This window comes from Podarcis vaucheri (assembly GCF_965113315.1).
Source record: "Podarcis vaucheri genome assembly, chromosome: 6".
Taxonomy (NCBI): domain Eukaryota; kingdom Metazoa; phylum Chordata; class Lepidosauria; order Squamata; family Lacertidae; genus Podarcis; species Podarcis vaucheri.
The window spans coordinates 19,557,563-19,580,811 of NC_138764.1; positions in this window are offsets into that span (position 1 = coordinate 19,557,563).

Here is a 23,249-nt window from a genome sequence, read left to right on the forward strand (position 1 = left end):
GGATAATGCTGGGTACCTTCTTTGATGTTGGACATTGTTTTGAGAAAGTAAGGCATTGAGAGAGGATGGTTAATGGATGATCTGCACATAGCGAGTCTGGCAAGCCACACAGGCTAACTATAAAATTGGACCGTTTGGGCAGAATTTCTTTGAAGTTCGTGCATGGACTGATCGGCTGCAGGGCCATGCAAACTGTGGCTACCTTGGAAGAGTCATTTTGCTGCTTCTTGAGAGCTTCCAAGTGGCAGATTGAAGTGCTTGCTTGGTAATGTATACATTGCTTGCTGTTTTAGAATAAAATCTTTGATCTTCTCACTCACTTGTGTATTTTGTACAGTGGTTCCTCGGTTTACAGACGCTTCAGGTTACAGACGCTTCAGGTTACAGACTCTGCTAACCCAGAAATAGTACCTTGGGTTAAGAACTTTACTTCAGGATGAGAACAGAAATCGCACAACGGTAGTGCAGCAGCAGCGGGAGGCCCCATTAGCTAAAGTGGTACCTCAGGTTAAGAACAGTGTCAGTTTAAGAACGGATCTCTAGAATGAATTAGGTTCTTAACCCGAGGTACCACTGTATTGTTTCTGAATCTCATTTTAAAAGAACCACCTTGCCTTGGGCAAGACAGTACCAAATAGACCACCCCTGTCCTACTGCAGCATCCCTATGGACTTTTGGGGAGTCATGATAAAAACATTAAGAGACCTGGTAGATTAGGCCAAAGGCCCCAGCTAGTGTAGTATCCTGTTATCACAGCATCCAGCTACTGTAGTTGTCCATGGGAAGCCCTCAAGAAGAGCATGAGTGTAACAGCACTCTATGCACCTGTGAATCAAAGCAACTGAGGCACACTTCCTCCAGTCCCTTTCCTTATCCTGGCACCTAGCAACCAATATGGAAAGCCAGTTCAGATGAATATCAGTTGCTGTGGCTTAAAGACACAGAATCAACAGTGGCTGCAACCTACTGTGTCAGGGCAGGGAAGTTCTTTTGTATGTTTTTATTTAGGGAAGTTTTTAATGACTGATGTTTTAATGTATTTTGAATCTCTGTTGGAAGCTGCCCAGAGTGACTAGGGAAATCCAGCCAGACGGGTGGGATACAAATAATATATTATTATTATTATTATTATTATTATTATTATTATTAAATTAATGTATTGAAGGAACAGCATGGCAAAGTATTTATAATGTTGGACCTGGGAGACCAAGGTTCAACTCAGCCATGAAGTTCACTGGGTGACCTTGGATGAGTCACTGTCTCTAAGCCTAACGTGCCTCACAGCTAAACTGCTGAGCCAATTGGGCTTGCCAATCAGAAAGCTGGTGGTTCGAATCCCCATGATGGGGTGAGCTCCCATTGCTCTGTCCCAGCTCCTGCCAACCTAGCAGTTCAAAAGCATACCAGTGCAAGTAGATAAATAGGTACAGCTGCAGTGGGAATATAAACAGCATTTCTGTTCGCTCTGGTTTCCGTCACGGTGTTCCATTGCGCCAGAAGCGGTTTAGTCATGCTGGCCACATTACCCAAAAAGCTGTTGGTGGGCAAACACTGCTTCCCTCAGCCTGAAAGTGAGATGAGCACTGCAACCCCATAGTCACTTTTGACTGGACTTAACCGTCCAGGGGTCCTTTACCTTATTTTTACCTACCTCACAGCACTGTTATGGGGATAAAATGGGGAGAGGGCAAACCATGTATGTAAACTTGAACTCCTTGAAGGAATGGTGGGATATACACGTAATAAATAAATAATAGTTTTGAGGAACTAAATGTTTACTTCCAGTTGTGGGTACCAAGTGAAACTCTGCCAGTTTGTGCTCTCTAGCCACCCAGCTCTGCTAAAGGTGTACATATCAGCAGTACTAACCAAGCCAAAAAGGAAAGAGGCATTGTTAACTCAAGGTAACATAGAATTAGTCAGAATCACTTCAGATCAGAACTCATAGATTTACTTAACCAAGGAGTTCAAGTTTATTAACAAACACAAAGCACAGAAAATTGCCTGCACTCAAAGACGTATAAAGAACAAATTGGTTTTAGCATTATAGACTTAGCCTTGCTGATATAATAGGCAGGTGCACTATATCTTATGTAGCTCCACATAAGAAAGAAAAGGTGTTAGTTTAAGTAGGATTGCCCACTCTGGCTGAGTTCTTGGAAGTCATTTTCAAACTGAGATTAAGGCTGCACACACACAACTTTAGCTCATTTCCCCCCTCAAAGAATTCTGGGCATGGTCGTTCATTAAGATATTCTGTGAATTGTAGCTCGGCAAGTGGCAAACTACAGTACCCAGAATTCTTTGAAGAAATATGCTTTGAAGCTATAGGGTGTATCTCCACATTTTGCTTTACCTTTCTAGAGACTGGTTAGAATTCACAGATCTACTTCCACCCCTTCAATTCACCTTTAAGAGTGATCCCTGAAGAGAGTGTTGGATCTTCCCAAACAACCACTCACTATCTGAGGCCATTTCTGTCCCCCACCCCCAGACTTGTTGTCTCCCCCTTCCTGCAGCTAGACGGCCAGCATGACACGTTCATACTGAAATTACCGTATTTTTCGCCCTATAGGACGCACCGTCCTATAAGGCGCACCTAGGTTTTTTTTGGGGGGGGGGGAAATAAAGGAAAACATTTATATCCCCCCCCAGGCACGGGGCTGGGGCAGGGGAAGCCCAAGCTTCCCCCGACCCCAGCCCCCAGAACAGGCAACTCTCCGCAAGCCGTGGGAGCCTGGCGCCCAGCCTTTGGCATGCAGGCAACTCTCCGCAAGGCGCGGGAGCCTGGCGCTGGGCTCCCGCGCCTTGCGGAGAGCTGCATGAAGTCCTTTTCGCCTTCGGCATGCAGGCAACTCTCTGCAAGCAGGGCTCCCGTGCCTTGCGGAGAGCTGCGCGAAGTCTGGACGTGCTGAGCTCCGCGTGCCCAGCCTTCAGCATGCAGGCAACTCTCCGCAAGCCGCGGGAGCCCAGCGCGGGCTGCCACGGCTTGCGGAAATCTGCGCGAAGCCTGGAGAGTGAGAGGGGTCGGTGTGCACCGACCCCTCTCGCTCTCCAGGCTTAAGCGAAAACCTGCATTCGCCCCATAGGACGCACACACATTTCCCCTTCATTTTTGGAGGGGGGAAAGTGCGTCCTATGGGGAGAAAAATACGGTAAATGTGATGTTTTTACTTCAAAGCTGGTCTGGCTTGTCCTTGGCTTCCTTCCTTTTACATATGTATTTGATCCAACCTCTTGCTACTTATAGCTGCCCAGGTTTTTTAAGAAGTTGGGAAGTTCTGCACAGGTCATGCTAATTTTCAGTTGCAATTTTGCCTTCGCAAGGCTATCACTGAGCTTGTTTCTGTCCATGGTCTGGAGTTGTGCCATTAAACTGAAAACTCTCATGGAGGAATTGATATACACCAGCTTAAGAGTAACCCACCCACCCCCTTTGTTTTTAAGGTATGTTGCTAAGAGAAAAGATTTATTGGGTGAAATGAATGAATCCCTGAAGTTCAGATTCTGAATGAACGTCCAGCTCCTTCTCTCTTCCTTCCCAGACAGTCTCAGCAACCCCTAATCTCCTAATTCCATTTTGCAACATCTGCTCAAGATTGGTTTCCATGGTTTCCCCTCTGTCTTCATAGACTAAGTGTCAGTTTGCTTTTCTTAGTGCAGAAAGTATTGATCTGATGTGTAGAGATCTTTCCTATTCTAATTAATTCAAGAGGGTCCTGGAAGCTCCTCTGTGTGAAAGAAACAAGCAGAAGGTTCATGGTGTTTGGGTTATTCCTTCAGAGAAGCTGAGACAGATGGCTTAAATTGGCTCTTATCTCTTCTTCAAGGTCATGCTGACTATAATAACAAGGCCAGAAGGAGCCTGGGTTTCACTTTCACTTTCTGTCTTTCTCTCCTTCTGGTGTGGTGTCCTGTATGCTTAGTGTTAAGGCTTAGACTTATTATACGTTACTGTAAATTTAAGTTAAGTCTGCTGCAACTGGATTTCTTGTGGACAGTGCCAATCCTGAATGTATTGGATTTGTGACCATTATGCTCATTTGCCTTCTGTAGCTGTAAAGCTCTGCTGGATGAAATATTAATTGCCTCTGGTCTATTTTGGGGGGAATCCTGCAACGTGTTTGAGTTTTTACTCTGCTAACTGTAAGCTGGAATCTTCTCTGGATCAGTATTGAGTAGAATTCCATGACACTAAGCCTCTCTTGTGTTTCCTGCACCTTCGTGCACTGCTCTGGTTTCAGCAGAAGTGGCTTAGTCATGCTGGCCACATGACCCAGACAAATGCCGCCTACCTCAGCCAGTAAAGCGAGATGAGTGCCGCAACCCCAGAGTCGTTCGCGACTGGACTTAACTGTCAGGGGTCCTTTACCTTTACGACTGGGTAAAATGGCACCATCACTCTTTACAGTTAAGCTATTTTTGTGTCCAGCCCTCTTATTCACTACACTGCCTCTGAGCATTTCTCTGCTTACATCAGTGACAGTCAGCATTGTGCAGCAGGTTATGAATATATTTTCCTCTATGTTACCTGTCAAAAAGAAGAGGAGAGCAGCAGGATGGGGAGCAGCTCTGTGTTTGTCGCAATGACAGCTTTCCACGAGCATAAACGTGCAACGGAAAGAAGACACTCAATTGAGGTGCAATCCCAGTTAGATCTCTGACAACCTGTTGTCTCAAAAGGAGAGATGACTGAGAGGAGATCTCCGGCCCCAACCCCCCATCCCCGCCTTACTTTGTTTTTGATGCCTGGTAAACGAAACTTTTATTTATTTATTAAAAATCATTCTCGTTTCCTGCTGCAATGCATTGTTAGAGGGTACTATTTTAGTTCTTTGTAATTGCTTCATTTCAGATTATTTTGTGTAGTGGGTAATTTGTGCCTGATTTGTGTTCAAGTGCCTAATAATTTTGATTACAGAATTGGCAGAGGTAGAAGTGAAGAGCGTTGCAGATGGATTGCTTCTTTATCGAAACATCTCCATCGGTGGGAGCTTATCTGATAGGCGTGCTTCTTCTTGTTTATATTGAAATGCTGGCTAGCCTTACAGTGGATTAGGACTGGGCAATGGTCAGCTTTTTTTATCTGGTGCACGGTTGCTCCACCATAAATGTTTTCAATTTGCAAGGAGCATAGGTTCCACATCCATTGTTACACCTCCCCTTTGTATTTTGCATGCAATATGTAGAAAGGTTGTTTATAAAGCACAAAATAGTTGCTTGGGCAATTTCGCTCTGGATCACTTAATGCAGATAATCACTAAAATTATAGTCAAAATAAAAAAATTCCTTCCAGTAGCACCTTAAAGACCAACTAAGTTAGTTCTTGGTATGAGCTTTCGTGTGCATGCACACTTCTTCAGATAATTTCTTCAGATAATTTCTTCAGATAATTCTTCAGATAATTTCGTGCATGCACACGAAAGCTCATACCAAGAACTAACTTAGTTGGTCTTTAAGGTGCTACAGGAAGGAATTTTTTTATTTTGACTATGGCAGACCAACACGGCTACCTATCTGTAACTAAAATTATAGATTGCACTTACTTATACAACAGAGATTAATTGTTCTAAGGTAAAATGTTTTGGTTTCTGCCTTCTTCACTTGCTCCAATGTGAAACAAAGGATGCTCTAGCCAAGGTTAGATAACACTGAGGAAATATTGAGAACTGTTGTATTTTCTGTAGCTCAGTGGTGTCAGGTATTTTTTTTCCCTACAAGAAGCTGAGGGTTGCATACGCATTATCAACATGGTAGCAGCATCGACTGCAATTCCATATTTGCTTCATTGGATATGACACCTCTTTATACTAATAGATCACAAATGATGGGATCTCGGCTGTAAATGAAGTCCTTAACACCAGAATGCCTGGTGATTATCACACTAAGGGTTACAATCACTTTAGCTACTCCACTCTGGGCAGCTTCCAACATATATAAAAACATAATTAAACATTAAACATAAAAAACCGTTCCGTATACAGGATTGCTTTCAGAGGACTCAGGGGCTGAATAACTCCATACCCTCCATTTCTTCAATGAAAATAGGGACATCCTAAGCAAAAGTGGAAGTGAGAGCTAGACCATAAAGAAGGCTGATTGCCGAAGAATTGATGCTTTTGAATTATGGTGCTGGAGGAGACTCTTGAAAGTCCCATGGACTGCAAGAAGATCAAGCCTATCCATTCTGAAGGAAATCAGCCCTGAGTGCTCACTGGAAGGACAGATCGTGAAGCTGAGGCTCCAATACTTTGGCCACCTCATGAGAAGAGAAGACTCCCTGGAAAAGACCCTGATGTTGGGAAAGATGGAGGGCACAAGGAGAAGGGGACGACAGAGGATGAGATGGTTGGATAGTGTTCTCGAAGCTACCAGCATGAGTTTGCCCAAACTGCGGGAGGCGGTGGAAGACAGGAGTGCCTGGTGTGCTCTGGTCCATGGGGTCACGAAGAGTTGGACACGACTAAATGACTAAACAACAACAACAAGGAAAAGTGGGACATTATGGGATCAAATCAGAAACCGGGATGGCTTCTCTAAATCAGGGACATCCCTGGAAAATAGGGACACTTGGAGGGTCTGAAATAAGACAGTTACTGATCTTTGCAACAAACCCTCCGATGCACATAAATGGGAAAACCTGCCATCCCAAAGATATCAAGAGGAACATCATCTCTCAGCATCAAGCACAATCTGCAGCACCAACAAATATAACCAGTGAGGAACCAATGAACTGAAAGAGCACCTCCAACACAGGGGATATCCTCCAAAATGTCATGGACTGCAACACCCCCACCAGGCATCCATGTTTTATAGAGAAATTCTTACAACCACAAAAGCAAATAAAGAAGCAAGACCCCAAATGGTTGGGTGAACTGGGTGACATTTATTTAAATGTTTAATCCCAAAACTGATTTTTTGGGGGGAGGGGGAGGAGCAAGGTGCAGAATCAAACTGTAGGTGAGCTAATCCTGCCAAGAACCAGGTTTATCCTCCATCCTCTCCCTTAAGCCCCACCCTTTTAGGTGAGTAAGAGGCGTTCCTGCTCCACACACCCCTCAGGCCCCACAACTCCAAGCAGGTGTTACAGTTTGTCCCCATGGTTGCTTACTTGCTGTTATGTATTAAGATTAGCTGCAGTTCTCACTCAGGGCCACCAGTATGCAAATGAAGGATTGAGAACTGTCGCTCTCTGATTGGTTAGCTAATTGGGAGTTGTTGCTGTTACGAGTTACTTAGTATTATATAAAGCAGCTAGCTAGGCTGCAGTCAGTCTGACTCCAGGAGCAGTTCTAACTGCTGTAATAAAGAGCTGTGAATCTAACAGAGCTGTGTCCTTCGTCTATCTTTCCCACTATTTAACACTTGCCATGTCATCATGGGCAGTGCCAGACAGTGGCGTAGTTTGGGCGGTGCCAGCCGCACCGGGCGCAACATCTGGGGGTTAGGGTTAGGGGGCGCAAATCCATGGGTTAGGGGGCGCAAATCCACGGGTTAGGGGGCACAAATTACTTGCCTTGCCCCGGGTGCTGACAACCCACGCTACGCCACTGGTGCCAGATTTACATATAAGCTAAACAAGCTATAGCTTAGGACCCCACTCTCTTGGGGGTCAAAAAAAAATTTTAAAGGGGGGGGGAACTGGATGTACATTTCCAAAATATAAGATAAAAAAGAAATAAAATGAAACCTACATACAGCAACAGTGTTTTGCATTGTGTAGGCTCCTATTTGTTATGTGCAAATGGCTTTAGATACCTATTAGGTCCATAAATTACCATATAGCATATATTCAACACAAAAAACAGTGACAATTTGTTGTTGGCAAAGGACAGCTGGACATATAAAGGGCCCCCATTACCTTCAGTAGCTTAGGGCTTCGTCAAACTTAAATCTGGCCCTGATCATGGGCCCACAGCCCTGAATGAAGTTCTCAGGACTGCAGGCTCCCAAGGGCGCTCACCCAACTTTAACTGTGCCCACATCTTAGGCATCAAATCACTTCAAAAGAATTGACAAGGTTCGTTGCAGTGTGTCCAATGCAGCAACAATAGTGATAGCTCACACCATAAGTAAGCAATGAATACAGTGGTACCTCGGGTTACAGACGCTTCAGGTTACAGACTTCGCTAACCCATCATCATCATCATCATCATCATTTTTAATTTGTATACCGCCTTTCTATCTTACAATACTCAAGGCAGTTTTACAAGCTGAAGAAACAAAAAATGTGCATCTTATCACAATCTAATGCAATACAAAAATGTGATAATAAAACATAACTTTAAAGTAGGCAACCTCCATCAAAAAAGTAACATTCAGCAATCATTAGAATAGTATAAAATAATAATATCAACATATAAAAGTTAAACAGAAATCTACTCAACAGTTACAGTAATATCTAAACTATAATCAATAAAACAATGGCAAGCCACAGTACATAAAACAATACAATACACATTGAGAAGCAGAGGGTGGGGCAAGGCAGGTGGAAGGAGGCCTTGCCTGATGGAGCCTCTCACCTTAGTTCTTCCTCCCAGAAATAGTACCTCAGGTTAAGAACTTCAGGATGAGAACAGAAATTGTGTGGCGGCAGCACGGCGGCAGCAGCGGGAGGCCCCATTAGCTAAAGTGGTACCTAAGGTTAAGAACAGTTTCAGGTTAAGAATGGACCTCCAGAATGAATTACCGTATTTTTCGCTCTATAACACGCACCCGACCATAACACGCACGTAGTTTTTAGAGGAGGAAAATCCGTAGGCATGCCACCCGTAGGCATTTCCTCCATAACACGCACAGACATTTCCCCATACTTTCTAGGAGGAAAAAAGTGAGTGTTATGGTGCAAAAAATACGGTAAGTTCTTAACCCGAGGTAGCACTGTATAACATAAAGCCAGAACTATTGGCTTGTTATAGGATCCTCCTTCAGCTTCAGTAGGAAAAGGCATTTTGCTCTTGTGTTCTAAGTACACCGGGCTAATGCTTATTGCATGCACAATCATTCTGTGCCTGTCCTCATGATATCTAAGTATTGATGAGATGTTTGAATCAATTGGTCGGGGGTGGGAGACACACACAAGACAATCCAACCAAGTAGAAAAGACTGGCAAAGGATCAATTGTTGAGTTAGGGTTTATGAAATACGGAAAAGAAGGGAAAGACAAGCACTGTGTGAAGTCATACAACATTTTGTAATCACAAAATCATTTCGCTTAATAACGACCCAACAACAAAATTGTCATGTATGATGAAACAGTCAAACACATCGCAGCCACAGTTGATCTTCCTCAGTCATATGAAAATGGGCATTTTCCTCTCAGCCTGATGTGTCAAATGCTATGAAATAACAATGGTGGAATAGTGGTGTTACCTGCAAGATGGATAGAAATTAATTAAGACATGAAAACTGGTGTGAAGAATTATTAATGATTAAGAATGATTAAAGAGGAAGAACAATTATGGTCAAAACACATTTGGTTGGTTGTCATGCATGAAGGATTTTACGATTAGTTGCTTTTGTATTTCATATCTAAATAGTCACTGTTAGGCTTCCTGCTTTCAATTATTGTGGTTATAAAATACGTTAAGGTATTTTAGAAATGTAATTTTTAAACTGAATTTGATGCTGTGCAAGAAAATTTGTTAGTTAATGCTTTGTTGAATTAACTAACTACACATGTCATTGACTGGAATTTCATTTTTTAATACAGGTTTGGATAGGAAGTTACATGCGTCTATTATTGAAACCAATACCACTACTACTTTTTTGGTGCTGAGGAGCTGAAAACATTTTGAGTCTTATTCTGCCATAAGTAAACATTCATTCCTATTCCACGTGAGCAATTCAGTTCCCAGAAACTGCCTTCGGCAATTTGACATTTCATGAATGATGAGTGTCTCTCTTTCTTGAGGATTTTTATGGTACTGACATACGTCAAAATAAATCACAATCTATATCTTCCTAGATATTCCTGACACAATTGCAACATCATCCATTTCCCAGTTACATTTTTCTATTCCCCATATTGTAGGCAGTGATTTTGGTTTTTATATCTGTTTATCTCTAGAATAAAATGTGTGATCCTATGGATTTAGTGATGTTTACTTCTGGGTTAGGATCAGACTGAAATGAAGTTGGAATTTCAATTTTTGTTCCTATTCCTATAATGAGCACTCACACTTTACATTGTGGGTGCCATTTGCGGGATCGCGTGCGGTGCTACAGTTCCCAGGGAGCTCACTGGCAAACAAGGGCTGGCTTACCTCTCAGTGTTAATTTTGGGAGGTTCACGCCCGGCCTCAGTAATCAAGTTTCTTGCTGGGAGGTGGGGCCAGCCCCATTTATAAATAGGGGGTGGAGCTGACAATAGCCAGGCAGTCGGCTCTGAAGATTCACCCTCCATACCCTCCCTTTGTTAAATGTTTCTTGTGTGCAGGTTAACTTTTTCTTCCTGTTTAGCAGGTGCTGCTACGGTCTTTGACTGGTTGCCGTTGAAGGACTGGGAAGAAATTTTCCTGCATTGGCAGGTTTTGTCTTCCCTGTAGCAATTCATCACAACTTTGGCGGTTATGGCCTTGGGTGGAATCCTTTAGTCTTTTCTTCCCTGTATTGGGGGGGGGGTGAAGCGGTGACTCACCCCCCCCCCCGCAGTGGCAATTCCAGGGTCCCCCTCTTAAAGGGGTTATATATATGGGTGTCACTGACCATATACTGAAAGGTTGTCAGTGAACTACCCTGCGTGTGGGGATATGGGCTGGGCTGCCTGCTACATTTATGTGTCACAGAGCACCCCCATATCCCATTTACCCTGATGAGCCCCAGTTCCCCTGGCTGGGGGGCTGGGAGGGATACACGCCCAAGGCCTAAGCCAAGGTCTTCCTACGTTTGGAAGTTTAATAAAGTTGTGGCCTAATTTTAATTCCATAAAACATTGCCAGAGTCTTTATTCCTTATGATCCCTGGGGGCTGGGGCTGTCGCCGCCTGGTCATGCAATGAAGCCTCACATTTTGAGGATCTCCTTGGACACTGATATGATTGCATCCCAGGATATGTTTTCCAGGACAATTCACTTCTGCAAGTAAACTAGCTGAATAAGGCAAGACAAACATTTGCCTATATTACAATAAATTTTTATACCTGTAATTTTTTTCCCCTGGATTAAAATTTGAGGAACATTTCTCTTGCACTGAAAAAAAAGTCTGCTTTTCAATCAGAATGTAGATGCATATTCCTTGCAACTGCTTGTTAGCTCACTTAATACTGCCCAAACAGTTAGGTAATGTGATCTCTTGCTAACAGTGCTGTTTCTGACATTCCCAAATAGCTCTTGCCTCTAGTGCAAACTGCATCAGGTACCTTCCAGCAATGACCCTGCCAATATATGGATAGAGAAAGATGGGTCAATGCTGCACAAACTCCTTTAGTTTTTTTCTGCAAAGTTTCTGCAAATTTTCTCCTAAACCTACTTACTTGGCGGTAAAGAACTGGACTTATTTCTGAGTAGACATGGTTTGAAATTCCACAACAGATATCTTTGTCTTTAATGTGTCTCAAAACTGGGTTGTTTTCGCTGCGAAAGACTAGAAATTCATTACACTTTGAAAGGTAAGGCAATTCCTTTGTAAGTATCTGTTGATGGCTGAGATATGTGCGTCTATTGTGTGCTATGATATCATTAAAATGTGTATATTTTCATATCAGTGGGTGATGAAATGGAAGAAAAACTTCTTCAGGATAAACCAATTGCAGTGGAATGAAAAAAATATCTGATGAAAGTGTGAATGAATGCCAGAAGAGAATGAGACACATTCAAGGTGTGCAAGCCTGTCCTGTGCTGTACCCCAATCAACTTACATGGTGTCTGAAGTTGTGTTTGGATGATATGAGATAAACTATTTCCCCCTGAGCTCACACACTCCTCCTCTGGAATAGCCACGAGGAATTCAAAAGTTTTAGCAGCTTGTTATATTGCCGAAACCTGCTGTTAATCTTAACTATGGCTTGTTAGAAACATGCCAGATTCCAAACTTGGTTTATGAAGCCAGCTTGTTTCAACAACCATGGTTAAAGTTAAGTAACCACAGTGTAAGATTCAGACTTGGTACAAAAATGTGGGTGACCTAAAATGGAAGCAAAAGTATCCAATCTCCTCGCAGCTGTGCTGGAGGGGCATGTATGCAAACCTGAAACTAATTCCCATTAGTATAAACCATGGTTTATTGTGAAATCCAAATACAGCTTGGGCAGTGCTATTTTTCCAGAAAAAAATTCACCCAAACTCAACATGGATGCCTCCCTTGTTCTCTTAGAATGGCAATAGCACCCACGTGAGAGGAGCCAGAACTGAGCTCCAGCGACTTCCAGCTGAAAAAAAGCCATAAGCCTAGGTAAGTTTAACCTTTTTCTATCAATATCTTCCCAAACTTTTTGCACAAATAATAAGGGAGCTTTCAGATGCCCTTGTCCAAGGCATTTTAAAAATACCTTAGTAGCCCAATAAACAAACAGCAGGAGATAAGCATATATTACTAATTTACTGGCTGCAAAGAATTGCTTTTTGTAGGCAATTTGTTGAGAGGCCTCTGAGAATTCTGTTATTTATAAGAGTATTGCAATTCATTTATATTTTATGCAGACCTAGGAAATCCTATTCCCATTTGTCCTGGGAAAAAAGGGAAAGAAATTACCACCGAAGAAATCATGCACCCCCCGGGCATCTTCTGTTAACTATACATTTTTTTGATAATTATCATTCAAATAGATAGATATGCAAAAAGACAGAAGGGGGAGGAAACATCCATGATTATTAACATCTTAATAGATGATATTGATTTGCAGTAAAATGAGTTGTAAACAACAGGAGAAAATGTGGTTTTTGCAGCAAGTTTAGACAGCTAGCTTTAAATAATATTAAAGAGTCTCAGTGCAGTCCTGTTGATGGCATTCTAAAAGGTTCAGTCTCACTTTGGCCGCATACATGACTCAGGCTCTCTAGCCCACACACCAAAAAAAATCACACACAGAGAAAACTAGATATCAAGGAAAAGGTCTCTAGCTTCCACTTCCTTCTGATATGCTTGGGTTTTATTAAATGTGCAATGTTGAATGGGGTTTGTACAACAATGCAATCTTTCACCAGAGGATGGAAACATCCCACCTGTTTGGAACTTGATGAATAGTGATGTTTGATGCTAGAATAAAATTAATATTTCCATTGCGTGTCCAGGCCGTGACAGCCCCAGTCCCCAGGGATCATAAGGAAGGAATAAAGACTCTGACAATGTGTTATGGAATTAAAATTAGGCCACAACTTTATTAAACTTCTGAATGTAGGAAGAACTTGGCTTAGGCCTTGGGCGTGTACCCCTCCAAGTCCCTCAGCCAGGGGGTGGGGACTGGGGCACATCAGGGTAAATGGGATATGGGGGTGCTCTGTGAGACGTAGGTATAGCAGGCAGCCCAGCCCATATCCCCAGCCAAAATGCAGACCCACAAAGCTGTCCCAGTTTCTGATTTGATCCCAGAATGTCCTGCTTTTCCTTAGGATGTCTCTATTTCCGTTGGAGAAATGTTGGAGGGTTTGGTAGGATGCCCCTATTTTCATGGGAGAAATGTTGGAGAGTATGGAGTTATGTGACCCCGGAGCCAAGCAGTTAAGTAACTATACAACCTTTAGAACACATCTGAAGGCAGCCCTGTGTAGGCAAGTTTTAAAAATGTTTAATGTTTTATTATGTTGGAAGCTGCCCAAAGCAGCTGGGACAACCCAGTTAGATGGGCAGGGTATAAATAATAAAATTTATTCTTATTACTATTGTTGTTGTTATGGAACAGGACATACCGTATCTATTTTCATCAGAGAAATTTTGGAGGGAATGAAAATGGTCATACTACCAAAACTGATGTATCATTTCCATGTGTTTGGATTTTCCTTAGCTACCTTTCTCTTTGCCAACAAAAGTTGAACAGGTTTATTTTTCAATCAGCACAACCAAGAATGTGGGGACAGCGGCAGCAGTGGGGGGGGGGGGCTTATATAAACACACATTGGTGGGTGGGGAATCCCAAATCTTGCTTGCTATTATTGACTATTAAAACCAGGCAAGAGAGAGCTCATGCCATCAGCTACTGAAGTTGGTCTGAGAATATTTCTTGTAGCATTTGTTTATTCTAGTACTTTTCATTGTAAGTTACACTGGCAGAGGTAAAGGTAAAGGTACCCCAGCCCGTACGGGCCAGTGGTGTCTGACTCTAGGGTTGTGCGCTCATCTCACTTAAGAGGCCGGGAGCCAGCGCTGTCCGAAGACACTTCCGGGTCACGTGGCCAGCGTGACGAAGCTGCTCTGGCGAGCCAGCACCAGCGCAGCACACAGAAACGCTGTTTACCTCCCCGCTATAGCTATTTATCTACTTGCACTAAGGGGTGCTTTTGAACTGCTAGGTGGGCAGGAGCTGGGACCGAAAGATGGGAGCTCACCCCGCCGCGGGGATTCGAACAGCCGACCATACGATCAGCAAGTCCTAGGCACTGAGGTTTTACCCACAGCGCCACCCGCGTCCCCTCAACACTGGCAGAAAGACAGTATAAAAATGTAAGCAATATATAAAATCAACCTATATAATACAATGGTCCATTTTCTCCCCTATGCTCAGCAATAAAGCATAAATCAGTTAGCACATGACACTGACAGAGCACACGGAATGTTGTCATGCCAGCTCAACAGCTCTCTATAAAATTAATATCCCATCTTACTTTAGCAGTCCCAAAAGAAAAAGAATTCATTCCCTACACTGCCATCTCCATCCAGAATTACATTTTGCTCACGCAAAGGGAATCCCGTCTTCTATGGATGCCACCTGCAATGTCTTGTTTTCAGTTCTCTGTAAAGTCGGAGAAATAGTAATGTATTGAAGGATAGGCAAAAGGATGAAGGTGGATTTCTTTTTTTATATATAGAATATTTATTAAAGGTTTTAAACAATACATCACCAAACACAAAAAGATACCATCACCAACATAGAGAAAAAGGAAAAAGAAAGTAAACACAAAACAAATAACATACAACATAATTAGATTTCAATAAACCAAATTTCCATAACCTTCCTTTCGGACTTCCTCACATCTCCCTTTCCTGTGTTCCCATTTATAAAGTTATATTCAGCAGTGCTTTGCCTTCTTTCAAATCTTATTTTGTAATTTTCAAATATTATGTCTCCAATTTTAAACTTTATTATCAAATATTTAGCTATTTAAATTTGACATAATATTAAACAAAATTTCAACCTTGTTCTTATAGTTCGCTTATTTTCATACCTCCTTCCACTAAGTTACTAATACCAGATTATTTTCTATCCTGCATCAGGATGAAGGTGGATTTCAACCCCCTCCTAAGAACTGCTAGTTTCCACAAGACTGCAGTCTGCAGAGATTAAGGGGATGAGGGATTAAGGATAAAGTTTCTTGGGCTGCTGGGTTCTATGTAGTTAAGATTGTGTGTTTTGGGATCATTTGATTGAAAAGGAAGGTATAAATCTTCAAAACAAATAAACACACGGACCGGGTTCAAAAATAAAAGTGCAAAGGTAAGTTGTAAACCACATCGAGGTAAAAGGTGCTGGATCCCAGAAGATACAGACAGTTAGAAAAAATGAGAGATTATAATAAAACTGCTCCATTTCTTGGGGGGAAATACTTTTTTCAAAAATTGAATGTGGTTAGAAAATAAGAATAGATGCGCATTAGCCTTCTGAAGCAATGAGTAGCACAGACAGTGTGCGAGAAAGCCCTGCTCTGTACAGTAGTATCTCGGGTTACATATGCTTCAGGTTACATACACTTCAGGTTACAGACTCCGCTAACTCAGAAATAGTGCTTCAGGTTAAGAACTTTTCTTCAGGATGAGAACATAAAACGTGCTCCGGTGGCGCGGCAGCAGCAGGAGGCTCCATTAGCTAAAGTAGTGCTTCAGGTTAAGAACAGTTTCAGGTTAAGTATGGACCTCCGGAACGAATTAAGTACTTAACCTGAGGTGCCGCTGTATAGCCACAGGTCTCTCCAACAATTGCTTCACCAGGAGGAAGGGCTCTTTTGCCCCCTCTTATTGGACAGGAAGGTATATACAAGAGAGGAGCAGACACACTCTTATTCACATTATGTTGAATCTACTTGGTTGAAAAATTTCTCCCAAGTGATTCTCCAAATCCATTCCCTGACTGAGCATGCAGATTAATGCAGTGCTGGTAGCAATCAGACAAGAGACCTTGGTTGGTGAGCTTGTCAATTCATTTTTTCAGTTCTCCATCTCAAATGGGACTTGGTTGGAATTTAACTAGCCTGTAGGCATGTAGGTCATATTTCTCTGCCAAGAATTTATCTTTCTGAGCACTCAGATCATACAGGAGACAACACTTTGCCTCAGAGGCACTATAAAAATTCCCAACATAGTTGATCTGCAGTGACACAGTGACACGGTTTCCCATGGGCACACACACACACACAACCCTACACAAAACAATACTGCTCACAACTTTTTTTTCTGTGTCAACTTGAACACAGTGGTAGGCATCATGGTTGTAAATCATTCTTTGACCTCTTCATTCTGAGGTAGTTGCTGTCCAATAGCAGCCATTTTTTTGTCCAAAACAGCTTTCCTCACCTTCCCTTCCAGTTTTGGATGCAATGCTTTCATTTCATCTTATTTTCAGCAGTGCTTCCATTCAAATGTCTCAGGAAGAGAGCACTCATGTACCTATTCGGGCTATGTGAATATTACGTAACTGATACAATTGTCCCTCGCATTGACACAGGGAAACAGCAGCAACTGATGGTTGCATTATGCCACATCCATACTGAGGAGAACACTGAAAAACACATGTTAGCTCTGTGTGTGAGCTGTACCTACAAATCATGGGTAGGCAAACTAAGGACCAGGGGCCGGATTGCCTCCTAAATCTGGCCTGCGGACGGTCTGGGAATTAGCGTGCTTTTACATGGGCGGCACTGTGGGTTAAACCACAGAGCCTAGGACTTGCCGATCAGAAGGTTGGCAGTTCGAATCCCCGCGACGGGGTGAGCTCCCGTTGCTCGGTCCCTGCTCCTGCCAACTTAGCAGTTTGAAAGCATGTCAAAGTGCAAGTAGATAAATAGGTACTGCTGAGGCGGGAAGGTAAACGGTGTTTCCGTGCGCTGCTTCTGGTTCGCCAGAAGTGGCTTAGTCATGTTGGCCACATGACCTGGAAGCTGTGCGACGGCTCCCTCGGCCAATAAAGCGAGATGAGCGCCGCAACCCCAGAGTCAGTCACGACTGGACCTAATGGTCAGGGGTCCCTTTACCTTTACCTGTACATGGGTTATTTGTGGGGCATAGGAATTCATTCCCCCCCCCCCAAAAAATATAGTCCTGCCCCCCACAAGGTCTAAGGGACATTAGACTGGCCCCCTGCTGAAAAAGTTTGCTCACCCCTGCTACAAATCAATCATCTGAAGAGCAACAATAGGAACTAGGGTTCTCCAGCCCATACTTCCCTGGGGAGACAGAAGGTCCCTGCTCCAAATATTAACTCTTTGCTCTCCATGGTACTGCTTGCATACCACTTTAACACAGCATGGAACATGACAGGCAGAATTCAAGATGCCAAAAAATTCTTCCAGGGTGCATTTTTTTAACATGGCAAGGGTGGGGCCCATGAGCCATATTCCCTTATGAACAAGCTTCTGTGGTGTGAGCACATTTGCCATGGAATATTGAGGGGGCCCAGCACCCTTCTTTGAAAAATAGTGGGCCCCTCAGCCCCCTGCCCCCCAGATAGTGCCCCTGCCTTCCAGCCATGCAAAACCCAGTGGTTTCTACACACAGAACGATATTGCTCCATCCAGGAAGGCAAGAGGTGTTATCAGCATTCAAGGACACATTTCAGCCAGGCAAAAGCACTCATCAGGAGGACTGAACAAGACTGGTGAGGGCTATGGGCTGGGGAGAGTTCCGAGGACAAGATAGCGAAAACTGAAGGGTCACATTTCACCCCTGGGCCTGAAGTTCCCCACCCTGGATATATAGGAAGAAGGAGTATCCATATTTGCAATTCGCTTAATCACAGATTCCACTGTTTCTGCAGAGCAGAACTTAGTTTGAATGACTTAGTTTGATGACTATGCCTCATCTGTGCTCTGTCCCACTTTTAGCACAATGGTGATGCTAAACGAAATACTATATTTCTTTTTAAATGTGGATTTTTTGATAATTTTTTACATATAAAACATAGCCATTTCAAACATTAAAATACAAGGTTCTTTTGAACCTTCGGACTTCCCTCCCTCCCTGGGTTCCATGTTTAAGATTAAATTGATTTAGATTGGTTTAGATTAATTATCATAAATAATTCCACATTACAAGTGACATTACATCCCTGCCAAAGATTTTAACTGTTTACAGTAGTCTTTTAGATAAATTACAAATTTACTCCAGTGTTTAGAAAATACTTGATCTTCCTGGTTTCGGATCTTCCCCGTCAGTTTCGCCATCTCCGCATAACTCCATCAGTTTCATCTACCATTCTTCCTTTGTTGGTATTTCTACTTCCTTCCATCTCTTGGCTAGTAGCATGAAATACTAGATTTCTGTCATGATCAGCATTAAAATGGGTTTTGAATGTTGTTTTATATTACCATTAAGATCATGGAAGCTATGGCTTCTATGGAACTTAGCAATTCTATTCTTGATTCATTACATCATCAAACAGATGGTGAGAACACATCAGCAACCTTCCCCCCCCCCATGAACCAGTCTAGCGTTATGACAAACCACCCACAAATCTTATAACCCAACTATGATACTAACATATACCAAACTTTGATGGCAAAAACTGAGGAGGAATTAAAGAACATCTTAATGACAGTGAAAGAGGAGAACACAAAATATGGTCTGAAGCCCAACATCAAAAAAACCAAGATCATGGCCACTGGTCCCATCACCTCCTAGCAAATAGAAGGGGAAGAAATGGAGGCAGTGAGAGATTTTACTTTCTTGGGCTCCATGATCACTGCAGATGGTGACAGCAGCCACGAAATTAAAAGACGCCTGCTTCTTGGGAGAAAAGCTATGACAAACCTAGACAGCAGCTTAAAAAGCAGAGACATCACCTTGCCGACAAAGGTCTGTATAGTTAAAGCTATGGTTTTCCCAGTAGTAATGTATGGAAATGAGAGCTGGACCATAAAGAAGGCTGATCGCCAAAGAATTGATGCTTTTGAATGATGGTGCTGGAGGAGACTCTTGAGAGCCCCATGGACTGCAAGAACCTCTCCATTCTTAAGGAAATCAGCCCTGAGTGCTCACTGGAAGGACAGATCCTGAAGCTGAGGCTCCAGTACTGTGGCCACCTCATGAGAAGAGAAGACTCCCTGGAAAAGACCCTGGTGTTGGGAAAGATTGAGGGCACAAGGAGAAGGGGACGACCGAGGAAGAGATGGCTGAACAGTGTTCTCGAAGCTACTAACATGAGTTTGACCAAGCCGCGGGAGGCAGTGGAAGACAGGAGTGCCTGGTGTGCTCGGGTCCATGGGGTCACGAAGAGTTGGACATGACTAAACGACTAAACAACAAATTATTAAAATGCTACTAAAATGCAATGGGACTGTGTTGCTTTCTTATTTGAGACATACATCCCCCTAGGTTGTTTCCAATACCTACAAAATGTTGTGCCAAGGACAGATTAAAAAAAAGAGTTCATAATGACAGACAGGATGATAATGTATGGGTATGAAACAAGGTAGCTCATGCTGAGAAAAGATCCATCTTGGCTATGCTAATTTTCCCCATCACTAGGAATGGAAGAGAGTAACATAAATCAAAATCAAGATCATCTCGAGTGGAAAGGAAACTCTTCTGGTGAGACTGCTGTAGACCAGATAACATTGTTGTATGGAAGCCAGGTCAAAAAAGTAATAAACAAGGGGGTAAAAATATAGACTTGCAGCATGCAATAGGAAGAATTCATACACAACTTCAAGGGCAGTTAACAAACACATGCCCAGGCTGAAAAAATCAGCTTTCGCTGGGTTATGCTCAAAGTGGGTTCCAGCACTTAAGGGTCTCTACACTTTGTACCCCATAAGTAAAGGTTCAACTCTATTTTGCCAAGATGATATTTGAGGGTTCAGGGGGGAAATATGGAAATATTTCAGAGAGAATTAAAAGAATCTTTAAAAGTCAATTCAGATTTTCAGAGGGATGGGATATATTTGCACATCTCTGATCAGAAGAAAATGCAAATAATCAGCTTATGTGTTGGCATCCATTTGTCTCGAGAGACAGTGGAGTGTGCTTCTGGGAGTGAAGTCAAACCATTGTGTTAGCAGCACAGAAGAGACTTGCCCAAGGCACAAGCCTACACAGTGTGTATGGAAGTCCTGGGATGCCCAGACAGCAATACCTTTCTCTCGACCTTGCTGATGTGATCCAAAGGAAAGCAGAGAAATATGTTTGGCACCAGCTTGGCTGTAGGAACTTCTGGAAGGAGGTATACAAGGCACCATCCAACTGTCTTAGGAACTCCACTCTGAATTTTTATAAGGTTTACTCCTTTGCATTTTCTTCTCCCAAAGATAGCCTGCAAAACAGTGGAGGTGTAAGAGGTGGAGGTGTAAGTGGAGGTTTTCCTTCTCCTAGATGGGCTTGACGAGTCCCATCTGCCCCTCACTTTCCTCTACAGCATGTGCAGAAACCATGTTCTTGACCATTGGACCCACTCTCATCCACACAATCCCCTGGAGCAACTAGGAAACATCAGACTTTGAAGGCATAGGTTATCAGAGTGTAGGCTTTGAAGGCAGGGAGATCAGAGTAGACTTTGAAGACAGTCTTTTGAACTTTGAAACCCCTCCTCAAGGGTTTGGATTTTTACTTGCGATGATCAAGAGGACCCCATTCATTTTCATGGTAGGGCAAGCAGAAGGCTGCTCACATGTCCCAACAAGTGTCAAGGCAGGAAGATGTCATATTTGTCAACGAGAAATTGAAGGTCTGGAATTCAGATTCGAAAAAGATAGAGCTTTACATTGTTGGATCGCAGAGCCCATTTTGCAATTTGCTCTCAAGCGTGACTTCCCAGCAGATAAAGTGTGATTTGAAACATTCACAATATAGTTATTATGATGTTCTTCTATCTGTTCAGAGCAAGGTCACACAGGTGAGTGAAACAGATAACATTAGCTGTTTAAACTGAAACTGCATGTTTATCACAACTCAGAACAGCTCTTTGTTATGAATGAAATAGAAGTGGGAATCCTTTTGTTAGGTTACTCCAGACTTGTACTCACATCTTTTTAATTATTGTATTATCATCAATTTATTGTATTCCTGTTGATTAAAAAATGAAGTACATCTCTTGTGCATGGATGAAACATATTTTGTACATATAAAAACAATAAGAGGATAATTTCCTGAAACTAGGTGACTTGAAAAATGTTGTAGCAGGATATGCTACAACAGCTCCAGATAATTATGCTGTCAGGACATTTTGGATTAACAGGATGTAAACTTCAGAGCTGAACTGTGTTGTAGGTCTTAACTTTTGGATGATTGTGTGGAAATTAATTACATCCAGTTAGAGTGGGAAAGTCTTCATGAAATAACATTTGGTTGAGAAGGATGCTGTCTTCCTCACCACCTGCATGAAATATGTGTATCTAGACATCAGAACATCACCAAAACAAATGTTTAAAACATCAAGAGAGCTTACCCCACACCCAAATAAAACTACAACACGCACAAGTGTAAAATGACAGATTTCGCTACAGATCACATGCCACATTAAATGGAAACGTCCCTTTTTAAAGAAATATTAAAATGAAATGAAATAAATTAGATAAAATTAAGCTATGTCAATTGAATAAAGTTATGTGAAACCTAAATGAATAAAAGCAGGAAAAACCCAACATGAATAAAAGCAGAAAGCTAACAGAAAATTCTGGATCTCCCTGACGGTAATCTCTCTCAATAATTTTCTCCTCTCATCCGTTGCAGCAGATATAAACTTGCAGTCTTCACAGTTGCATATTTATGTTGTCCACTGGGTGGACTCCACCCTATAGTTAAATTAGAAACTCACAGTCAAACCTCTCCCCATTTCTCCCTAAAATTTGTCCAAGATATTATTTTCCCAACACGTTATAAAAAGGACAGTGTCTAATAATATGTATAAGGAGAAGGAATGTCAGAACATGGCATTTCTTAAGCCTTCCTCCTGGAACAGCTGGAGGCGTCAGATTTCTCCGGGCTCATTCTTTGTTCCTGCGACTCCTTAGTATGAGAAAAATGGAGAATGGAATATCTTGGGGGATAAAAAGAGAAGACCTTGGCAAAGGGCCATTTGGGGGCTGGCAGCATGACTTCACAACTGCCTCTTCATCACCACAGCACTCAGAGCCACCAAACTAGGATTTCACAGCACTAGAAAAAAATAATCTGCCTCGGCAGGCACTGGCATATGCTGGCATTATTGTCATGAAATTCTACTCAATGTTGATCCAGAGCAGAACTCCAGTGTATAGCTAGCAGAGTAAAAACTTAAACACGTTGCAGGATTCCCCCCAAAAATAGACCAGAGGCAATTATATCTCACCCAGCAGAGCTTTACTGCCACTGAAGGCAAATGAGCATAATGGTCACAAATCTGATACATTCAGAATTAGCACTGTCCTTAAGAAATCCAGTTGCAGCAGACTTAACTTAAACTTACAATAACATATAATAAGTCTAAACCTTAACACTAAGCATACTATGTACAGAACACCACACCAGAAGGAAAAGAGATAGAAAGAGAGAGTGAAACCCAGGCTCCTTCTGGCCCTACTTTTATAGTTAGCATGACCTGGACAGAAGAGATAAGAGAACCAGTTTAAGCCAGCTGTACTCAGCTTCTCTGAAGGAATAACCCAAACATCAGGAACCTTCTGCTTGTTTCTTTCACACAGAGAAGCTTCCCGAACCCTCCTGAATTAATTAGAATATGAAAGATCTCTACACACCCGATCAATACTTTCTGCACTAAGAAATGCAAACTGACAATTAGAGAGAGAGAGAGTGTCTTGCTGATCCCTATGTATTGAGCACCTCTTAAGAAAACATAACCAAATTTTTCATGATGATTCTTGAGATCAGGGAGCACTCAAGAGGAGCTGAGACAGAAGGCACCTTTGAACTACCACAGCCTCACTGGTCCCCCATGGGCAGGGTACAAATAATAA